Raw genomic sequence first — 14353 nt, 5'->3', positions numbered from 1 at the left:
TTTTTTTTATACAGGATAGAAACTTTATTTTAGTCTAATATAAGTGTATATGTATGTGAAACTTCTTCTTAGAAACTTGAACATCAGCCTTTACCCCCACACCCCACACCCCGCAAGCACTCATACTTGTAGGGTGATCATCGCACTAAGGGTGTGTAGTGGTATGTTAACATTTTTAAGGTGGTGGATCATGGACCATGTTTAAAAATATCTACATAGATAAGAAGGTATTATATTTTGGACTTTGGATTTTTTAGTAAAAAAAAAAGTAGTTCAGATTTTGTACCAATAAGATGGATTTGGTGGTAGATTATGTCATTAAATAGGTTTTTTAAAAAAAAAGTAGATAGAAGTCATAGAACCGTTAAGATAAGATTTAGTGATAAAAATAAAATTGGCATCTTCTGACATTCTTAGAGCATTCACAATCTGCCTTGTATATCTTATATGTTGATATATTTTACCATCAAACCATTAAAATGATGCTCCAGCCCGACTTGCAAATTGTGCCAATTGTAAAAAATTTTACAATGTTGCTAAAGTACCATCATATTTCTAGGATGGTACTGTATAGGATGGTACTATAGCAAGATTGTATAATTAAAAATTATTATTATATTATCTCTGATTCTTCTCTCTCTTCCTTTCTCATTCTTTCATTTCCCTTTCTTGTCTTCTTCTCTCTTGTTTGCTCTCTCCTCTTCGGACCCAAAACCATGGTCGACATGAACACCATCACCAAGCCACCATGGGCAGACCCACTATCACAGGCCCCACCACAAGCCACCACCACAAGCCACCATCACAGGCCACCACAAGCCAGGCCAAGCCTCTCTCTTCTCTCTCACCCCTCTCTCTCTCGCCATCGCTGCCAATGCCAAGCTTCTCGTCTTCTCTGTGGATCATGGCTCTGTCACGGTTCATGGGTGCATCAAGTCTGGCATAAGTCATAGGTCGTGGCTCTCTCAAGTTTGGTGTAGGTCGTGGGTTATGGGTCTCTCAAGTCCGACGTGGGTTTGATGAGTTTGTGGATCTCTCAAGTCCGGTTACATTGGTTGGGTTTTGAATCGGTGTGGATTGTGGCGGGTCGTGGTGGGTTGTGGTGGCTCTAGGGCTAAGGATCGTGGTGGATCAGTGAGTTTAGAGTTCTGGGTTCTATGGTTTTTTTTTTTTTTTTGGCTACAATCGATGCTTAAAGGAAGAGATGGGTATGACTGAATTAAGTATGACATTTTTCTATTGGTTTGAACTGATTTTGGAATGGATTTTTTTTTTTTGTGGATTCATGGTGGTGGAGTTGGGGGTTGCCGTGGTTTGGTTTGATTTTGATTTTGTGGGTTGCCGTGGTTGCCGGAGTTGGGGGTTGCTATTGCTATTAGTTTGATTTGATTTTGAATTGATTTTGTTTTCTCTATAGGTTTTTGGGTTTTGTAATATATGGGTCTTTGGGTTTCGATGGCCATGAGTTTGTGGCTGGGGTTTCAAGAAAACAACAGTTTGGGTATGTTCTTCGTGGTGGTGGTGGTTGCAAGTGGTTGCAGAGGTGATTTGGGCTTTGGGTTTTGGGATATATTATTTTATTATGATATATTATTTTATTATGTAGAAATATTATTTTCATGTGTTGTATTATAAAATAAAAGTTAGGATACTGAAGTATTGTAAAATGGTATTGTATAATTGATAAAGTAATTTTTTGGAATGATAAAGTAGGATATGATGGCATTTTGGGCTATGGATACTCTTATGGGATTAAATGCACTTTTTCACTTACAATTATTTTTTTTATACAAAATAAAAATTCTACTCTAAGCCCTCTCTTATAGGCTTACAATTATTAGTAGGTAGTTTTATTTTTATTTTTTGGGAAACTAATTATTACTAGGTAGTTGAATGGATTGTATTCACGTTATACTTCCATGAAATTGTTCTGGTAAAGACATTAATGTTTGTCAATGTTTATCCAGAAAAAAGAAAAATGTCGGTCAATACCAGGAACAAACAGTGCAATTACTCTTTTTCATCTTTTTTTTTAATTTTAATTCCATTAAATGTTTTAAAGTCAAAAGAGAAAAGGACAATTTTTTTTTTTTTTATTAAGAGAAAAAGACAATTAATAGTAATAATTTGGGGGCCATTTGCCTTGGCGTTCACGCAGAGAATATAAAATAGTGCATGGCACAAGTTACACGATAAATTTAAAAAAGGAAAGGGTAAATATTAAAGGGTGTGGCATGTGTTCAGTATAAGTTTTCATTGAATACGTTAGATGGTGGACACATGTTCATTCTTAGATACGTTTTTAGATGGTGGACACATGTTCACTCTTAGATACGTTTTTAAATTCGGACGTGTCCAGTGAAAATTTTCACTGGACAGAAGACTTGAAAAGATTGGATCATTTATAGACGAAGATAATTGAAGATTACGGATTGGAGATTGTAAGGATTAAACACGTTTCACGACTAGGGACCACGAACGATTGATACGTATACGCAATTCACGTTGTTGACTTTCTTCCCTTAACGAGGAGGTGCCTAATATTCCTCCTAATCTAATAGATAAGATAAAATAAAATAGGAATTTTTAAAAAATATTGTTATATTTATAATATTTTTATAATATTTTTTTGATAAATTTTAAAATAGTAGATTGCTACTTGTTATTATTTGTGGGTAAAAAAGTAATTTTAATAATTAATTTAAATTAAAATGATTAATAACTTAACACCTGGAATTAGAATAAGTGGTAAAAATATATTCTTTCTTATTTCGTTTGGTTTGCACGTCTAAGTTCTCCGCGTTTGTGTTTTAAAACCAATGCTTATTACACTGTTTATGTACTGTTCGTGCAATCAAGCTTATAAACAGTGCCAATGTATAAACACTAATTTTTTTATTATTTTTAATTTTTAATTTTTAATAAAATAAGTGGTATCCAAGCATACTAAGAGGGCGTTTGGATAGCACAGTTGCGTCCATGTCTGGCCGTTTTTTTTTTCTACGCGCATGTGTCACTGTTCATTGGCCATGAACAGTGATTTTAGGCCAATGAACAGTACTTTTTGGGATGAACAGTAATTTTTACACATTAAAAATTTATTTTTGTACAGTGTTTTCAGTTTTCGGTTTTCAGCAATAAGTTATATCCAAACGGACTCTAAATGTCCGTTTGGATAGAACTTATTGCTGATTGCTGAAAACTGAAAACTGAAAACACTGTAGCAAAATAATTTTAAAATGTGTGAATAGTATCGCAGGACCCATTTTTAATGAAAAAGTTGCTGAAAAGTGAAATTTGTGAGTCCGTGAACAGTGCACGAATGCACTGTTCACAGAAAATTGGGTCAACACTTGCGGCTGGAGGAAAAAAAAACAAAAAACAAAAAACAAAAAACAAAACGCGGACACAGAAAACGCGCTATCCAAACTCCACCTAAGTATTTGTTACTATTGACTTTTGGTGGCTTATTTCTCCTCGTGCCTTGTGGCTTATTTCTCCTCGTGCCTTGTTTCACTTTTAGCTCTTGTAAAACATAGTAAACTTCGCTTTTGTTTCTTGGAAAAACCAAAACAAAAGAAAACAAAAACTTTCGTTTGTTTCCAGGATCCAAACGTGCGTTAAAAAATGTAACCACGAGGTGGTGGCTAGTGGGGTTTATTGGATTTTTTTTTTTGTTGGTACTGTCGGATGTAGAGTATGGCCGCTGATGACAGTCCGCGAAATCTTTCCAGTGACACCGCAGAGGCCGTTGGTGGTGGACTGGAGGTGAGGGTGGTTTGAATTTTTATTTTTTATTAGTTATTTTAGGAACCAAAAAAAAACTAAAAATAAGAATTTAATTAAAAGAGATGGTCATGTCTCTATTTTTATTGGTAGAGTATAAAGTAGATCAAGCATGAATCATTAGACAAGAGATTTAGACTTGGATTATGTTAACAGATATTCTTAGAATAATTGTTAATAAGCTATTTTAGGAAAATCTTAACATTACTTTCATGGGTAATATAAAAAGCTATCAAAAAAATTAATTGTTATTTTTTAAAAAAATATATAAATTTTACTCTAGCTTAACCCAACCAAGTATATATGTGTGTAAAACTCCCTCTTGAAAACTTGAACCATAACCTTTACTCCCTATACCCTACAAGCATTTATACTTGTAGAGTAGTGACCATCGCATCAAGAGTGTACGGTAATAATTAGTTTTTTTTCTTAAATTAGTGTCATTATGATATTCGTTAACTTTTTATTTTTAAAATATAACATTAAATTATTGACAAATATCATAAAATTATAAGTAATCATCTTGAGTTGACCCACATAATTTATTTTCCCTTTTAAATAGTTAGATGATTCACATCAGCTCATGTAAAAATGTTTGTCTATTTTAGTATGAAAACTTTTTTTTTAAATAGCTACTTTTCAAAATATCTTACATTAAATTATCAATTTTACATTACATTTCATTAAAGAATTATCTCTTTTACATTACATTTTATTAAAGAATTATCTCTTTTACACTACATTTCATTAAAATATTATTTCTTTATAATTTTTTTATAATTCTCCCAAATCATATCAGTCACTTATTTTTTTAGTATTTCTTTTATCAATTCACACAGCAATAGTAATCATGTAAACTATGGGTATTATGCTGTTTTACACAAATTTACCTAAACTAATATGGGTGGTTTTTGAGGTTAAATGTGCAAAAATAACCTCTTGTGCTATTTTGCATTTACTAATATATATATATATATATATATATATATATATATATATATATATATATATATTGAGAAACACACGCACACATATATAAAAGAAGTGGATGAGATAATGGAATACATTCACACGCCAACACCAAAACTGCATGCGGAAGTTAGTGTCACAGAGCAAGTGATAAATCCGTTCTCAACATCACACTTTACCGATGTGAGACAACTCAACAACACTGAGTATCTTTTCTTTTGAGAAACACACACACAATGGGTGAAGGGGATTCTCTATATTACGAAAAGCTTGTCAAATAAGTCTTATTTTGTACATACAACTTATTTCATAATTTTATTTACAATTTATTGTGATGATAAGTTGTGAGTGGTGGACAATCACTTTGTCTTGCATCTACTACTAACTCTACTTTTTTCTTTCACCCCTCGTAACCTACCACTTTAGCAAAGTAATGGGAGAATTTTTTTTTTAAAGTAATAGAACCATAATGAATATATAGAAAAACATAGATCATTTTCATTCAGTCGTTTTTTTCCCGTTTGGTATGACTTAAATTTCTCCTCGAGCAGACAATGAGATAGAGAAAAGCTCCTTCAAATACTTATTTTCAAAAGGATACAACTAGTAGCATCCAGAATTTCCGCTTTTCTAACTTTGAAAATTGAAAGTGATGGCACAGAAATAGACATCAAAATTTTAGCATAGAAATCCAGACTGTCTCACAAACTCACTCCACTAAGAGTAAAAACCACCACAGTGCAAAATGGTGTAAAAATTCAGTGTAAAAACTAAAAAGTCCAAGCCTACAAACTTTCTGGTAACTTAGTCCTAAATACAAATAGAGAATTTTCAGTTAAGTCAATATATGTAATAGAGGTATAAGACAAATTACCATGTAATTAGTTCTCTCTATACACTAAAAGAGAGAATTTTAGAAACTGTAATCATGAGAGGTTAGAATTTTATTGTAAGGAGAATTGCATGGGACTCTAAACCCTCCCCAAGCAACATTAACTAAATATTATTATAATTACTCTTTTATAGGTTATACCATATATGATCATAAATATTAAATATTGTCAAAAAGCCGGAACTCAACTTTTACTTTTTGGTATTGTATTTTTAATGAAAACATTTAGAATTCAAATGACAGTGCCCTTTATTGTAATTATTAAATTATAAAATAATAATATTTAATATCATATATTATTTAATTTGTAGTTTTAACTTTTAAGAATACATTAAGATGATTCATAGCATAATAAAATTGAAAATGCAAGGAAGGATGTGGCTAGAAAATGCAAGTTGAGTAATGAATATTTGGGTTGGACTCAATAACAAAAGTAAAATGTTCAAGTTTGGCTTGAACTCGAACCAAAACTAAGAACAATATTTGAGTTTGAGATTGTTACTTGGCTTAGATTGACTTGATCTATTAGTCAAGTCAAACTCAAGTTTATAATTAAGCCTTCGAGCTCAAGATTTAACGAAGTACATTATCAATCCTATATCAACTAACAACAGCTGCTGTGACGCATGAGATGACAACTGGGCTTTAAAATTGCTTGTCTTTCGGTTTGATTTGGGCTCCACAAATGGAAAAAAGAAAAAAGAAAAAAGAGAGATTTTGACCGTTCGACACCTTGACTCTAGGCGTCCTTTGGTCACCGTTACTTTTACTTCTATACTATTAAGGTTTCTGGTACAATGCCTTATGTAATCAATTACGTCAGTAGTGTAAAAAAACAACAACAACACTTGATGTGGGAATCAAGCCATCTTTAACTATTTGTAGCCTTTTAATCCTTTTTGTCTGTCAAAAAAAAAAAGTAATTAAATTGGTTAAATTATTAATTTGAAATCCTTTATCTACTTGACAAAATTCAATTTGATTCTCTCCATTATCAGTTTAAAAGGATTCTTTTCTGCCACATTATGTAACCAATTACATCAGGTGTGTAAAAACACACACATGATCTTGTAGGCCCTTTTAAAAAAATTGTAATAAAAAATTGGTTCAATTATTAATTTAATCCTTTTGCTATTTGACAAATTTCCATTTTGATTCCTCCATTATTTTGAGACTTTAAGGTAACATATTGTTTGTTTTATTCATTGAGCACAAGTCACTGTTCAACGTCCACTATTTTGAGACTTTAAGGTAACATATTGTTTGTTTTATTAATTTAGCTATTTGATAATTCAATAGTTCAATGTTGCTTTGGGTGAGCATCAACTCAATTTGGGTGTCTCGGTTCAATTTTTATCGACCTTATGTTATTAGATGCTGGTCTGAATCACCATTTTGGTGTCAATCTTGAGATAACATTTTGGTCTTGGTATCAAGTCAAAATTTTGCTTCTGTTTTTTTTTTTTTTGGGTGATATGAGATAATCAGCAATATCATCCATCATTGTCATCACTACTAGAACATCTTATAGCTCAATTAATTAAAACCTTTTGGTTTTCAAATTCTCTCTTCCCCTTAGAACTATTGAATTATTCAAATAGTTATTGTCACCATCGTTAACAATTTAACATCATCTAAAAAACAATGAGCACCAAAAAGTATTTAGGAAAACTATAAAATACTAAAAAGTATAAAATCCATCCACAAAAGTCAACATCACTTTTGGGGTTTTCCATAAACCAAAGAGCCCGGGAGCAGGAGGGTGGCTCTTCAAATGCTGAGGGGACTATAATATTTAGGAACTCCAATGTCCAAAATGAACTCTCTCTGTTTTCAGTTGACTCTTGTTGCTTGATTAAATTCAGATATGTTCACTAATTTCACCTTTTAACTTGGAATATAATTTAGCTACAAAATTAGTTGTAACATAAGACTATAACCTTACTCAATATTATTTACATTACTATATATTTTAAAAATTTAACCGTTGAGTTGCATGTTCTGTGTATTTTTAATACACATATCAAATTTTGTGCAAATTGGATATTATTTACTATATAATCTATAAGTTTACATTTTATGCATAATTTTAAACTACAAAAACTTGAAATTTAAACAATTTATTGATGGCATAGTTATCGATCTTTAATTTTATAGAAATTTTCCAAACATGAAGTATATAAGAAAAAAATGCAATCCAATAGTAGATTTGTCAATATTCACTCAATTTTGTAAGCTTGTAGCCTTATTCTACAATCAATTTTGTAGCTAAATTTTGTTCTTTAATTTTATGGTAATTGCTAATTTGTTTTTTGGATTTTCAATTTTGAACAAGTAACACCTTTGCACATTAAATTTAGGCTTATAACAAATTATTTATTAATAATTTTCGTATAATTACTATTCTCTCTGGAGGAAAAAAAAAAAAAAAACTCACAAAACAAACAAACTTCCACTCCTGCATTGACAATCGGAAAATTTGTGGAGCTTAGGTAGGGACAAAATTAATCATGACCTCGGCACGCAGATAATTCATGATTCATGCTGCCGTTAAAGCAACCAAAATATTAGTATTGTTCAAAGAAAGTAATTTTTTGGTAAGACAAAGAAAGTAATTATTATCATATTTTTGTCAAAAGTGTTAAAAAGTACAGCTACATTAATTGCATGCATGTTGATTAATTAAGTCAGATTGAGTACTCAATTATCTTTTTCGACAAAAAATTAGTGCTCCTCCTTTTTTGCTGAATAGTGCTCCTTCGGTCCTTACATTGTATATATAGTTGATTCGGTCATTTCTAGTTGCTCAAAGATTTGTACCATTCCTATCAAAAAAAGAAAAGAAAAAGATTTGTACCATTTGTTAAACAAGGACTAGAGAGAGGGGGTGCTTTATCTAAGTACATTTCGACCGTCCATTATTGCATGATTTTTTAGAGTCCCAATTGGAAAGCAATGATGGAGTCATAGATATCATGGGCACCAAAGGAATCAAGCAATGGCACATATTCAAAATTTCAAATGCCCATACTCCAATTGGAGATTTCACTTTTCAGATGTCCCATTATAAAAAAATGATAATAATAACCCACAAGCACACAAGGATTTCAATTTATGAAAGTATTTCATATAAGCAATCTTTTGTTTTAGTCTTCTGGATAATATAGTTATAGTTTCTCATATTGGTTGGTGGAAATACAAATGCTTTATAAAGCTGGTTGGAGGGACCCGTTAAAATATGGATTGAAGTTTCAAATCCGTAATATTATTCTATTAAAGTTGAAGTAATCTTATTTGAACAACGGCAGTGCTAATTATATTATGTGTAATAAGATACTATGAGGGCGTTTGGATAAATTTATTCCTGCGTCTGCGTTTAAGTTTTTTTTTTTTTTTTTTTTCCTCCAGCCGCAAGTGTTGACTAATTCTTCTGTGAACAGTGCATTCGTGCACTGTTCACGGACACACAAATTTCACTTTTCAGCAATTTTTTCATTAAAAATGGGTCCCGCGGTACTATTCATACATTTTAAAATTATTTTGCTACAGTGTTTTCAGTTTTCAGTTTTCGGTTTTCAGCAATAAGTTCTATCCAAACGGACCCTATATCATATCAGTTAATCATATGTATATACTAGCCTCTGAAAGTTAGTTATTGCTTTTTTTTTTGTCAAAATGTCCCTAAATTAATTAACCAACAAATTAGAAAATGAAGTTAAAATAGTAAATTCACAAAAGAAAGTTAGTTATTGCTTTTTTTACTGTAAAAAATACCTAGTTAAAACTTAAAAATGGGGTTAAAATAGTAAATTGACAAAAATAATAAATTTCTACTTCTACGTTAAAATGTCTTCTTGTCTCTAATAAATTCCTACTTTTATGTTGATTTAAATTCCTACATCTATTTACTAACTCCCTACAAAATAGGACCACTTTTTTGTTAGTTTTAAAACTTCTCCAATCTGCAAAACTCACCCTACGTATTCATACCCTTAGATTTTTTTTTTTTTTTTTTTGTGATTGAAAAAAGTAGAAATCTCAAATTATAATAAATGCAAAATTATTAATCTTTACCCAAAAAATAGAAGAGCCTCTATCAATTAAGCTGGTATCACGCGCGTGCTCAGAGGCTAGTATCAATTAAGCTAATTAAAATTCATTATTAATGAATTACTTAAGCAACAACCACTATCAATTAAGGAATAACTGTTTCTCAACAAAAAAAAAAGGAATAACTGGTTTCTCAAAAAAATTAAAGAATAATTGTATGTTTTATTATTATTATTATTATTATTATTATATGAGGAATAACTTTATCTATACTATTATTTAAGGAGCTTCTCCTATTTGGATTTCTCATTTTTTTTAGTTCAAAAATGCTCCTATACCCCTATATTTAAGTTGAAATAAAACTAAAAAACAATCTGGTAAAAATGTAACACTAACTTCCACTAAAACATTACCTAAAAATTAGGACTACTTTTCTATTAATTTTTAAATTACTTTATCTACTTACAAATTAGATTTTCAAAATAAAAATTATATATATAAAAAATAAATAAAACTATTTTATAAAAAATAAAACCACTAAAAAAAATAAAAAACTATCATTGCACGCGCTTTCTACCCGAAGTTTAGTATTAAATAGTGGAGTTAAGGGGGGCTTTTTCACCCTCCACCTAAGTTGGGCAGAAAAGGCCCAAAACCAATATTAAAGAATAGTGAGGTTTCATAAGATCTTTTTGTATATCTATTTCACTGAGTCTCTCTCTGAGACAGTGCCCAAATCTTTACACATTTTGTGTGGGTCGAAACTTACTTGACAAAGAATTTTGCTATTTTAAGACCGTTGTAGTTACGGTACGTGGAGTAGCTCATTCTTAAGCTAAAAACCTTTATTTTTGTGCTGATTATGATACTCTACTGTTTAAGGAAATTTCTTCCATTCTTTTGTATACTTTGTTGAATTATTTAAACTTAGCTTGTAAGTTTTTAAAAAGGATTTATGCGTACGAAAATTTTTAAATTTCCACTATCAATTGTGTCTTCGCTTGCTTGATTCGAATGGAGACCTATTGTTGGTACAATTGGGCATACATCATAAATCACTGCTTTATATATATTATTTGAAAGCTTTATACATAAGCTTGATTGGTCTTGTTTGGCTTGGCATGAGAAGAAAAGCTTGGAGAATCAAGCACTATTTCTTGGTTGCGCCTCATTCTCTGTTCCAGCACCAGCAGTTGACGAAGCAAGAAAGATAGCAAACAGGGTGACCATAATGTACCTTAATTACTAATATGACTGTCAATTTTCTTGCTTAAAGGATAATTTGAGATGTAATTGTGTGGGTTCTGAAGCTTATAATTGGGATTTTAGGCAAAGGTTAATGAGAGTTTGGATTGTGCCTCCTCAACCATGAACTTGCATTGACAAGAATAAGGTTACCTAAATAAGTAACTGAAATTTGTCAATGTCTCCCTATTAGAATTGAAAATTCTGGAGGAAGAAAAAAGAGCAACTATCTTTTGCACATTTAAGTATAGGTGTTGCTATTTGTCTATTTTTGCCTGCTACATGTACTCTTAATTAAGAACCCAGATTTCCCTTTCAAAATATGGTTAGCCTTTACCTAGAATCATTGGTAGCTGATTTTAATCGAGACGAATTTTGACAAATCCACCTTTAGATTACATTATCTTGGTATATTTGATCCCCATATTTGCAAAATTTCAAGACAATTAAAGATCAATAAATATATCATCAATCAAATGTTTAAAGTTTAAGTTTTTATAGTTTAAAATTATGCATCAAAATTGGTTTCTGGATTAAATAGCAAATAAAGTCCGATTGACACTGATAGGCCAAGAATGTATTGACTCATTTGAAAAATTAATCAATTAATTAGCCAAGTGAAATTTATTGTATTTAATTTCATGCGATAAGCGTGGTAGCACAAATAAATCACCAACTAAGTTAAATGCAACGGAAAATAAGTTTGACATAGGTGATTTGTTTACGAATGGGAAAAACCACCAAGGCAAAACCCCACCAGGTGAATTTAAAGTCACCACTCCCGAGAGTCCACTATTATCAAAACAAGTAGTTAAAAGTAAAAGGAATCCTAGTACCAAATACCAACCTACAATTGAACCCTTACTCCAATACCCAATCGAACTTGTAATATAGTGGCAATCTCTCCTTTCAATGCACGGCTCCTAGTACACAATTAACCAATGATGCACAGATTCCAATACGTGACTAACACACTAACTTTAGGAAGATGTTGGCTGCAAAGTTCTTCAGTTCATCCAATAATGAAGATCAAGAAGCTTCTTGGTTACAAAACCCTTGGCGCAAAGACTCAGTAACTTTTAGAAAGAATATGATAAACTAGAGCAAATTATCTCCAGTCACAATATGCATATATAATCACTTTGCATCAAGTTGCATCATCTTGTGACGACCCTTAAAATATTTCTTATATATGTTTAGGGTTGTGAGAAAAGAAACCTTACACAAATACACATAGATATGCGTGAAATTAGATCTGAAAATTCTAATTTCGTAATTTTCGACAGATGCAACTTCTGTCGAGCTATTGTCGAGTTGTTGTCAAGCTTTAACATTAATCCTTGATAGACATGATTCTATCAAGCTTCTTCACTTATTTATTGGATAAAATTGCATGGTTTCAATACTAAACTTGAACTCTTGTTCCTTAAAGTACTAAACTCATCCTAGATCTACCCAATTACAAGTAAATTGTATTTTGTCAAAAGATTAGCCAATTTACATCACGTATGTTTCTAGCACTTTCCACATATGTCCTAACAATCTCCCCTTTGACAATTCGTGACAAAACCACAACAAACAAATGAATCATGAGAGAAGTCTTAAATCACTAAACTTATAAACACTTGTTGAATCACAAGAAAATCTAACTCTAATACAAACTCTTAAAAAACTTTACAAGAAGAGAGTTTATGGCATGGTAGACTTTCACAACCTGTCTTTTTGAAACACTTTGAACAAAACTCATCAAGGCATCTTAGTGTGAAACAAAAATAAAGATTGCATACATAAAGAAACATGTATATAAAGAGAAGAAAAAAAACTACACATAGAGAGATAGGTAAAAAAACATACATCATTATATATATATATATATATATATATATATATATATATAAATAAATACAATGTATGTCATAAATAAATGGTCACAAGACCGGTGTACAAGAGGATAATGTAAAAGAAAAGAAAAGAAAAGTATACAAAATTCTCACTACATCCCTCAAAAATCTAACACTCCCCCTAACAAAAATATCCTATGCTAACACTTCCCCTAAATACAAGATGACTCTTATCATCTCAAAACTACTTCCCTTTTTTGTCACGAACGACAAATGGTAAGTCACTGAGAGGTTTTCATCTCATCATCATTGGCAAAGCTAGCATCCTCATCCACATCATCATCATCAGCACCATCAGCACCATCCTCATTTGTCAAAGCCTCCGGAGAAGGAGAGGGGAAGCGGAGAAACCACTGAGGCGAGCTTGTCGTCGTGCAATATGACCAACACAAGTGTTCACCTGACAAAATTTATCACTAAGAGTGTCAAGGCGAGCATCCATGCACTAAAGTTGTGCCATGATGGCCTCAAGAGTCACACCACCACCTAAGGAAGAAGGAGCGGAGGTGGAAGGAACAACAAGAGATGTGGGATCAGTCGTCGCCATCCATGGCTGTTTCAGTCGAAGTTGGGCCTCGCTCCGCCAAACAAAAGTTGCGCTGATGACACCCATAACGGTGAAGTAGGGAGAATTAGGAATAGGAATAGAAAAATGGCGAAGGATTCGCGTGATAGCCGAAGAAAAAATGAACTTATCACGAGTCGTCATATCCTGATAAACACAATAATAGAAGTAATGAAGTGAGTGAGGAAGTCAATAGAAAGATCCTCTAAAAAGGACTACAAAAATCGAGCACGAGGCTCTGTGATAGATTTATAGTAAGATAGTAGAGTAAGAACAAATTTCATCACCATATTAGGGAATCTCAGACCTTTTGCAAAGCCCAAGCATGGGGTGTTTTGATGCTTACCCCATACAGAAGGTGTCTCATAGAAATGAGATAAAAGCTCGTCTTTGGACACAGTCCTTAGATGCTGACAGATACGATACCCTCAGGACATGTAGTATCTCAGATATGAGATCTAGAGTGACTACGATACGTGTACCTCTGAATGTCGTGAAAAACTGAGGTACAGACGTATCGATACCGTGTATATTGAAGTAAAACTCTTGTATAAACATGATAGGGCACCTCAAGGGTATCTCACAAAAAGATTCCCATCCCTAAGTTTGAATGACACCAGGTAAAGGAGTGTCGAAAAAATTTGATAGAATGACATGGCGCTCCGGATGAACGCCACGTCTTTGAAATTTCTCAAGGAAATCCTGTTGGGCCTTCCCATCATGGAACCGAACATAAAGAGGGGGTGTATCAGAAGAAGAAAATCCCGAACCAATAGGGTTCTGAGCCAGAGCGGATTTGCGCTTAGGTACCATGCACAGTCTATAAGAGAGAGAGAGAACACATCACAAACAAAACAAAATAGAAAGAAAAGAAAGGATACGTATGCATGAACATGTGACGTGCAAAATTGAAAATGCATCATGGGAAAAAACCCAACCAAACCT

The sequence above is a fragment of the Castanea sativa genome, chromosome 6 (genome assembly GCF_040712315.1).
Source record: "Castanea sativa cultivar Marrone di Chiusa Pesio chromosome 6, ASM4071231v1".
Taxonomy (NCBI): Eukaryota; Viridiplantae; Streptophyta; class Magnoliopsida; order Fagales; family Fagaceae; genus Castanea; species Castanea sativa.
Note: the sequence above shows the minus strand (reverse complement) of the source record.